Consider the following 10172-nt stretch of genomic DNA (forward strand, 5'->3'; position numbering starts at 1 on the left):
GTTACGAGTTCTTTAAAGTTTGCGAAAATGGTTCACTTCCGGTCAAAACTCTGGAAGCACGCCATTGGTCGAATTTGTGACGTCACAAAAAGTTCTCAAAGTTCAATTTTTCTGAACGTATTCTGATGTATCTTGAGCTGCTGATTCAGAATCTGCTTGTATTTTCGGCATATCTGTGTAACTTTTTGAGATATAAGCAAAAAAGTCAAAAAACTTACGTAACTTCAATGAACTGTAACTCAAGAACTATGACAGCTAGAGGTGTGCAACCTGCACGAAATTGTAGCCCAAAACATGCTCTTTCGAGCATTCGTCAATGGATTTGAGCTCCGATCAAGAGTTTTTTCGCTGGAAGCGTTTAAATGACAACACCGTTTTTTGTTTAGAAAAAGATGGGAATCCTATTGCTTTAACATGGAGTTAGATGGGGACTGGACTGGGTTTGTAGTATTTGACCTGATGCTTTCGGCTACACTGTCCGTGATCTCCCGAAACGGTTGTAGGATGACATTGATTCCAGTTCCCATCTAACTCCAGTACTCTTTTACATGGCGAAGAGATCTAACTACAACAGCAAACGACGTGGACCTGTAAAAGATAGTTTTGTTTTGCGCAGACCGTGTCCTCTTCACTATAAGTTAAGCAGGCCAGGGTGATTGACAGATATGGACATGTGCCGTGGTCCAAGTGCTGACTTTCTAATGATGGCCGAGCTATCAGTGGAGCAGTGAGTCTGTGCATGGCATATCCTGAATTGAGATGTGAATGTACAAACTTGCTGTTACACTGGTCGTGTTTTTGTGTTATTTCTTAGAAAAAGCGGGCTAAGTCTGCCAAAGAACGACGGTTTTTCACTGGGCATAGCGTAGCATCATCAAGGTCGCCGATCTATTCGAGGGAATGCGAATGACCGGCCGACTGCCTCAGTGACAAACGGTGTAAGGTCGCATGGTAACTTTGAAAGCCGTGTATGTGGAACATGTGTCCTTTGAACACAGAACATGAAGATGAAAACGTCATCGATCAGATCCGGGATCCCGGCCTAGGATCTGCTATTCGCAGATCCATTCTAGTTCTTATTAGGGATCCCGTTCTTCCCGAACGGGATCCCTATTGTTATTGTTCTGTTTTTTCTTATTATTAGGGATCCCGTTCTCCGAACGGATCCCTATTGTAATCGTTCTGTTTTTTTCTTATTATTATTATTATTATTATTATTATTATTATTTTTTTTCACCGACTTTGTTCGCATGGAAACTTTTTACCGTTTAACATACAGATCTGAGATTTTGCACACATATTCTGGCGGTGAATACCTCGGGACAAATTCTCCACTTTTTTGCCATGTCACGTGGTTCTGCCGCCATATTGGATTTTGTGTAAAATATTTAAAAATCTTCTTCTCCAGAACACTGAACCGATCGTTTCAAATTTGACATACTGCTAGTAAGTTACGAGTTCTTTAAAGTTTGCGAAAATGGTTCACTTCCGGTCAAAATTCTGGAAGTTCGCTATTGGTCGAATTTATGACGTCACAAAAAGTTCTCAAAGTTCATTTGTTCTGAACGCATTCTGGTGTATCTTGAGCTGCTGATTCTGAATCTGCTTGTATTTTTTGCATATCTGTGTAACTTTTTGAGATATGAGCAAAAACTAAAAAAATTACGTAATTTCAATGGCGTTTTAATCGAGAACTATGGCAGCTAGAAATGTGCAAATTGCATGAAAATGTAGTTCAAGACACGCTCTTTCGATCATTCGTCAACGGATTCGAGCTCCGATCAAAAGTTTTCTCGCTAGAAGCGTTTAAAAACAACACCGTTTTTTTTTAGAAAAAGATGGAATCCTATTGCTTTAACATGGAGTTAGATGGGGAATGGACTGGATTTGCAGTATTTGACCTGATGCTTTCGGCTACACTGTCCGTGATCTCCCGAAACCGTTGTAGGATGACATTCAGCTATACAGTACTATATTAGATGGCGTAGAGATCTAACTACAACAGTAAACGGCATGCAACTGTGAAAGTTAGCTTTGTTTTGCGTAGACCTCGTCCTCTTTACTACACGTTAAACAGGCCAGGGTAATTGACAGATATGGACATGTGCCGTGGCCCAAGTGCGGGCTTTCTATTGATGGCCGAGCTATCATGAGAGCCGTGAGTCTGTGCATGGCGTGTCGTGGATTGAGATGTGAATGTACAAACTTGCTGTTACACTGGTCGTGTTTTTGCGTTATTTCTTACAATAGCGGGCTAAGTTTGCCAAGGAACGACCGTTTTTTCACTAGGCATAGCCTAACTTCATAAAGTTCGCCGATCTATTCACGGAATGCAAATGACCGGCCGACTGCCTCAGTGACAAACGGTGTAAGGTCGCATGGAAACTTTGAAAGCCGTGTATGTGGAACATGTGTCCTTCGAACACAGAAGATGAAGGGGAAAACGTCATCGATCCGATCCGGGATCCCGGCCTAGGATCTGCTATTCGCAGATCCATTCTAGTTAGGGATCCCGTTCTTCCGGAACGGGATCCCTATTGTAATCGTTCTGTTTTTTCTTATTATTTTATTATTATTTTTTTTTCACCGACTTTGTTAGCAAGGAAACTTTTTTACTGTTCAACATAGAGGTCTGAAATTTTGCACACGAATTCTGGCGGAGATTTTCAGGGATAAATTCTCCATTTTTTTTTCATGTCACGTGGTTCGGCCGCCATATTGGATTTTGTGTAAAACTTTTAAAATCTTCTTCTCCAGAACCAATGAACCGATCGATTTTAAATTTCACATGTAGCTAGTAGGTTACGAGTTCTTTAAAGTTTGCGAAAATGGTTCACTTCCGGTCAAAACTCTGGAAGCTCGCTATTGGTCGAATTTATGACGTCACAAAAAGTTCTTAAAGTTCAAATGTTCTTAACGCATTCTGATGTATCTTGAGCTGCTGATTCTGAATCTGGTTGTATTTTTTGCATATCTGTGTAATTTTTTGAGATATAAGCAAAAAACTCAAAAAAGTGACGTAATTTCAATGGCGTTTTAATCGAGAACAATAGAAGCTAGAAATGTGCAATCTGCACCAAATTGTAGCCCAAGACATGCTCTTTCGATCAGTCGTCAATGGATAAGAGCTGCGATCAATAGTTTTTTCGCTACAAGCGTTTAAATCACAACACCGTTTTTTGTTTAGAAAAAAGTGGGAATCCTATTGCTTTAACATGTAGTTAGATGGGGACTGGGCTGGGTTTTAGTATTTGACCTGATGCCTTCGGCTACACTATCCGTGATCTCCCGAAACGGTTGTAGGATGACACTCAGATATACAGTACTCTATTAGATGGCGTAGAGATCTAACTACAACAGCAAACGACGTGGACCTGTAAAAGTAAGCTTTGTTTTGCGCAGACCTCGTCGTCTTTACTATACGTTAAACAGGCCAGGGTGATTGACAGATATGGACATGTGCCCTGGTCCAAGTGCTGACTTTCTAACGATGGCCGAGCTATCAGTGGAGCAGTGAGTCTGTGCATGGCAGGTCGTGGATTGAGATGTGAATGTACAAACTTGCTGTAACACTGGTCGTGTTTTTGCCTTATTTCTTACAATTAGCGGTCTAAGTCTGCCAAGAAACGACCGTTTTTTCACTGGGCATAGCGTAGCATCATTAAGGTCGCTGATCTATTCGAGAGAATGCAAATGACCAGCCGACTGCCTCAGTGACAAACGGTGTAAGGTCGCATGGAAACTTTGAAAGCCGTGTATGTGGAACATGTGTCCTTCGAACACAGAACATAAAGGGGAAAACGTCATCGCTCCGATCCGGGATCCCGGCCTAGGATCTGCTATTCGCAGATCCATTCTAGTTAGGGATCCCGTTCTCCCGAACGGGATCCCTATTGTAATCGTTCTGTTTTTTCTTATTAGGGATCCCGTTCTCCCGAACGGGATCCCTATTGTAATCGTTCTGTTTTTTCTTATTATTATTATTATTATTATTATTATTATTTTTTTTTCACCGACTGTGTTAGCAAGGAAACTTTTTTACTGTTCAACATACAGGTCTCATATTTTGCACACATATTCTGGCGGAGATTTTCCAGGGATAAATTCTCCATTTTTTTTTCATGTCACGTGGTTCGGCCGCCATATTGGATTTTGTGTAAAATCTTTAAAAATCTTCTTCTCCAGAACCACTGAACCGATCGTTTTCAAATTTGACATGCAGCTAGTAGGTCACGAGTTCTTTAAAGTTTGCGAAAATGGTTCACTTCCGGTCAAAATTCGGGAAGCTCGCCATTGGTCGAATTTGTGACGTAACAAAAAGTTCTCAAAGTTCAATTGTTCTGAACGTATTCTGATGTATCTTGAGCTGCTGATTCTGAATCTGCTTGTATTTTTTGCATATCTGTGTAACTTTTTGAGATATTAGCAAAAAACTCAAAAAAATTACGTAAGTTCAATGACCTGTAACTCGAGAACTATGGCAGCTAGAAATGTGCAACTTGCACGAAATTGTAGAACAAGACATGCTCTTTCGATCATTCGTCAACAAATTTGATCTCGGATCAACAGTTTTTTCGCTAGAAGCGTTTAAATGACAACACCGTTTTTTGTTCAGAAAAAGACGGGAATCCTATTGCTTTAACATGGAGTTAGATGGGGACTGGACTGGGTTTGTAGTATTTGACCTGATGCTTTCGGCTACACTGTCCGTGATCTCCCCAAACGGTTGTAGGATGACATTGATTCCATTTCACATCTAACTCCAGTACTCTATTAGAGGGCGTAGAGATCTAACTACAACAGCAAACGACGTGGACCTGTAAAAGTTAGTTTTGTTTTGCGTACACCTTGTCCTCTTTACTATACGTTAAACAGACCAGGGAGATTGACAGATATGGATATGTGAACTGGTCCTAGTGCTGACTTTCTAACGATGGCCGAGCTATCAGTGGAGCAGTGAGTCCGTGCATGGCAGGTCGTGGATTGAGATGTCAATGTACAAACTTGCTGTTACACTGGTCGTGTTTTTGCGTTATTTCTTACAAATAGCGGGCTAAATCTACCAAGAAACGGCCGTTTTTAACCGGGCATAGCGTGGCATCATTAGGGTCGCCGATCTATTCGAGGGAATACAAATGACCGGCCGACTGCCTCAGTGACAAATGGTGTAAGGTCGCATGGAAACTTTGAAAGCCGTGTATGTGGAACATGTGTCCTTCGAACACAGAACATGAAGGGGAAAACGTCATCGATCAGATCCGGGATCCCGGCCTAGGATCTGCTATTCGCAGATCCATTCTAGTTATTAGGGATCCCGTTCTCCCGAACGGGATCCCTATTGTAATCGTTCTGTTTTTTCTTATTAGGGATCCCGTTCTTCCCGAACGGGATCCCTTTTGTAATTGTTCGGTTTTTTCTTATTAGGGATCCCGTTCTCCCGAACGGGATCCCTATTGTAATCGTTCTGTTTTTTCTTATTATTATTATTATTATTATTATTATTTTTTTTTCACCGACTTTGTTCGCATGGAAACTTTTTTACCGTTCAACATACAGGTCTGAAATTTTGCACACATATTTTGGCGGTAAATATCTCGGGACAAATTCTCCACTTTTTTGCTATGTCACGTGGTTCGGCCGCCATATTGGATTTTGTGTAAAATCTTTAAAAATCTTCTTCTCCAGAACCACTGAACCGATCGTTTTCAAACTTGACATACTGCTAGTAAGTTACGAGTTCTTTCAAGTTTGCGAAAATGGTTCACTTCCGGTCAAAATTCTGGAAGTTCGCCATTGGTCGAATTTGTGACGTCACAAAAAGTTCTCAAAGTTCAATTGTTCTGAACGTATTCTGGTGTATCTTGAGCTGCTGATTCTGAATCTGCTTGTGTTTTTGGCATATCTGTGTAACTTTTTGAGATATTAGCAAAAAACGTAAAAAAGTGACGTAACTTCAATGACCTGTAACTCGAGATCTGTGGGAGCTAGAAATGTGCAACTTGCACGAAATTGTAGCCCAAGACATGCTCTTTCGAGCATTCGTCAATGGATTTGAGCTGCGATCGATAGATTTTTCGCTACAAGCGTTTAAATGACAACACCGTTTTTTGTTTAGAAAAAGGTGGGAATCCCATTGCTTTAACATGGAGTTAGATGGGGACTGGACTGGGTTTGTAGTATTTGACCTGATGCTTTCGGCTACACTGTCCGTGATTTCCCGAAACGGTTGTAGGATGTCATTGATTCCAGTTCCCATCTAACTCCAGTACTCTATTAGAAGGCGTAGAGATCTAACTACAACAGCATATGACATGGACCTGTAAAAGTTAGCTTTGTTTTGCGCAGACCTCGTGCTCTTTACTATACGTTAAACAGTTCAGGGTAATTGACAGATATGGACATGTGCCGTGGTCCAAGTGCTGACTTTCTAACGCTGGCCAAGCTATCAGTGGAGCTGTGAGTCTGTACAAACTTTGTGTTGCACTAGTCGTGTTTTTGCATTATTTCTTACAATTAATGGGCTAAGTCTGCCAAGGAACGACCGTTTTTCACTGGGCATAGCGTAGCATCATCAAGGTCGCCGATCTATTCGAGGGATTGCAAATGACTGGCCGACTGCCTCAGTGACAAACGGTGTAAGGTCGCATAGAAACTTTGAAAGCCGTGTATGTGGAACATGGGTCCTTCGAACACAGATCCTGAAGGGGAAAACGTCATCGATCCGATCCGGGATCCCGGCCTAGGATCTGCTATTCGCAGATCCATTCTAGTTATTATTATTATTATTATTATTATTATTTTTTTTTCACCGACTTTGTTAGCAAGGAAACTTTTTTACCGTTCAACATACAGGTCTCAAATTTTGCACACATATTCTGGCGGTGATTTTCCAGGGATAAATTCTCCATTTTTTTTTCATGTCACGTGGTTCGGCCGCCATTTTGGATTTTGTGTAAAATCTTTAAAAATCTTCTTCTCCAGAACCACTGAACCGATCGTTTTCAAATTTGACATGCAGCTAGTAAGTTACGAGTTCTTTAAAGTTTGCGAAAATAGTTCACTTCCGGTCAAAACTCTGGAAGCTCGCCATTGGTCGAAATTATGACGTCACAAAAAGTTCTCAAAGTTCAATTGTTCTCAACGTATTCTGATGTATCTTGAGCTGCTGATTCCGAATCTGGTTGTATTTTTTTGTATATCTGTGTAACTTTTTGAGATATGGGCAGAAAACTAAAAAAATTACGTAATTTTAATGGCTTTTTAATCGAGAACTATGACAGCTAGAAATGTGCAACCTGCATGAAAATGTAGTTCAAGACACGCTCTTTTGATCATTCGTCAATGGATTTGAGCTCCGATTATTAGTTTTCTCGCTAGAGGCGTTTAAATAACAACACCGTTTTTGTTTAGAAAAAGATGGGAATCCTATTGATTTAACATGGAGTTAGATGGGGACTGGACTGGGTTTGTAGTGTTTGACCTGATGCTTTCGGCTTCACTGTCAGTGATCTCCCGAAACGGTTGCAGGATGACATTGATTCCAGTTCAAACTTGTACAAACTTGCTGTTACACTGGTCGTGTTTTTGTCTAATTTCTTACAAATAGCGTTCTAAGTCTGGCAAGAAACGACAGTTTTTCACTGGGCATAGCGTAGCATCATTAAGGTCGCCGATCTATTCGAGGGATTGCAAATGACCGGCCGACTGACTAAGTGATAAACGGTGTAAGGTCGCATGGAAACTTTGAAAGCCGTGTATGTGAAACATGTGGCCTTCGAACACAGAACATGAAGGGGAAAACGTCATCGATCAGATCCGGGATCCCGGCCTAGGATCTGCTATTCGCAGATCCATTCTAGTTATTATTATTATTATTATTATTATTTTTTTTTCACCGACTTTGTTCGCATGGAAACTTTTTTACCGTTTAACATACAGATCTGAAATTTTGCACACATATTCTGGCGGTGAATACCTCGGGACAAATTCTCCACTTTTTTGCCATGTCACGTGGTTCGGCCGCCATATTGGATTTTGTGTAAAATCTTTAAAAATCTTCTTCTCCAGAACCACTGAACCGATCGGTTTCAAATTTGACATGCTGCTAGTAAGTTACGAGTTCTTTAAAGTTTGCGAAAATGGTTCACTTCCGGTCAAAATTCTGGAAGTTCGCCATTGGTCGAATTTATGACGTCACAAAAAGTTCTCAAAGTTCAATTTTTCTGAACGTATTCTGGTGTATCTTGAGCTGCTGATTCTGAATCTGCTTGTGTTTTTGGCATATCTGTGGATTTTTTTGAGATATTAGCAAAAAACTCAAAAAAGTAACGTAATTTCAATGACCTGTAACTCGAGATCTGTGGGAGCTAGAAATGTGCAACCTGCACGAAATTGTAGCCCAAGACATGCTCTTTCGAGCAATCGTCAACAGATTTGAGCTCCGATCAATAGTTTTTTCGCTACAAGCGTTTAAATGACAACACCGTTTTTTGTTTAGAAAAAGGTGCTAATCCTATTGCTTTAACATGGAGTTAAATGGGGACAAAACTGGGTTTGTAGTATTTGACCTGATGCTTTCGGCTACACTGTCCGTGATCTCCCGAAACGGTTGTAGGATGACATTGATTCCAGTTCCCATCTAACTCCAGTACTCTATTAGATGGCGTAGAGATCTAACTACAACAGCAAACGACATGGACCTGTAAAAGTTAGCTTTGTTTTGCGCAGACCTCGTGCTCTTTACTATACGTTAAACAATCCAGGGTGATTAACAAATATGGATATGTGAACTGGTCCAAGTGCTGACTTTCTAACGATGGCCGAGCTATCAGTGGAACAGTTAGACTGTGCATGGCATGTCGTGGATTGAGATGTGAATGTACAAACTTGCTGTTACACTGGTCGTGTTTTTGCCTTATTTCTTACAATTAGCGGGCTAAGTCTGCCAAGGAACGACCGTTTTTCACTGGGCATAGCGTAGCATCATTAAGGTCGCCAATCTATTCGAGGGAATGCAAATGACCGGCCGACTGCCTCAATGGCGAAAGGTGTAAGGTCGCATGGAAACTTTGAAAGCCGTGTATGTGAAACATGTATCCTTCGAACACAGAACATGAAGGGGAAAACTTCATCGATCCGATCCGGGATCCCGGCTTAGGATCTGCTATTCGCAGATCCATTCTAGTTATTATTATTATTATTTTTTTTTCACCGACTTTGTTCGCATGGAAACTTTTTTACCGTTCAACATACAGGTCTGAAATTTTGCACACATATTTAGGCGGTGAATACCTCGGGACAAATTCTCCACTTTTTTGCCATGTCACGTGGTTCGGACGCCATATTGGATTTTGTGAAAAATATTTAAAAATCTTCTTCTCCAGAACCACTGAACCGATCGGTTTCAAATTTGACATGCTGCTAGTAAGTTACGAGTTCTTTAAAGTTTGCGAAAATGGTTCACTTCCGGTCAAAATTCTGGAAGTTCGCTATTGGTCGAATTTATGACGTCACAAAAAGTTCTCAAAGTTCATTTGTTCTGAACGCATTCTGGTGTATCTTGAGCTGCTGATTCTGAATCTGCTTGTATTTTTTGCATATCTGTGTAACTTTTTGAGATATTAGCAAAAAACTCAAAAAAGTGACGTAACTTCAATGACCTGTAACTCGAGATCTGTGGAAGCTAGAAATGTGCAACCTGCACGAAATTGTAGCCCAAGACATGCTCTTTCGAGCATTCGTCAACAGATTTGAGCTCCGATCAATAGTTTTTTCGCTACAAGCGTTTAAATCACAACACCGTTTTTTGTTTAGAAAAAGGTGCTAATCCTATTGCTTTAACATGGAGTTAGATGGGGACTGGACTGGGTTTGTAGTATTTGACCTGATGCTTTCGGCTACACTGTCCGTGATCTCCCGAAACGGTTGTAGGATGACATTGATTCCAGTTCCCATCTAACTCCAGTACTCTATTAGATGGCGTAGAGATCTAACTACAACAGCAAACGACATGGACCTGTAAAAGTTAGCTTTGTTTTGCGCAGACCTCGTGCTCTTTACTATACGTTAAACAATCCAGGGTAATTAACAAATATGGATATGTGAACTGGTCCAAGTGCTGACTTTCTAACGATGGCCGAGCTATGAGTGGAGTAGTGAGTCTGTGCATGGCA

The sequence above is a fragment of the Liolophura sinensis genome, unplaced genomic scaffold (genome assembly GCF_032854445.1).
Source record: "Liolophura sinensis isolate JHLJ2023 unplaced genomic scaffold, CUHK_Ljap_v2 scaffold_189, whole genome shotgun sequence".
In the NCBI taxonomy this organism is placed as follows: Eukaryota; Metazoa; Mollusca; class Polyplacophora; order Chitonida; family Chitonidae; genus Liolophura; species Liolophura sinensis.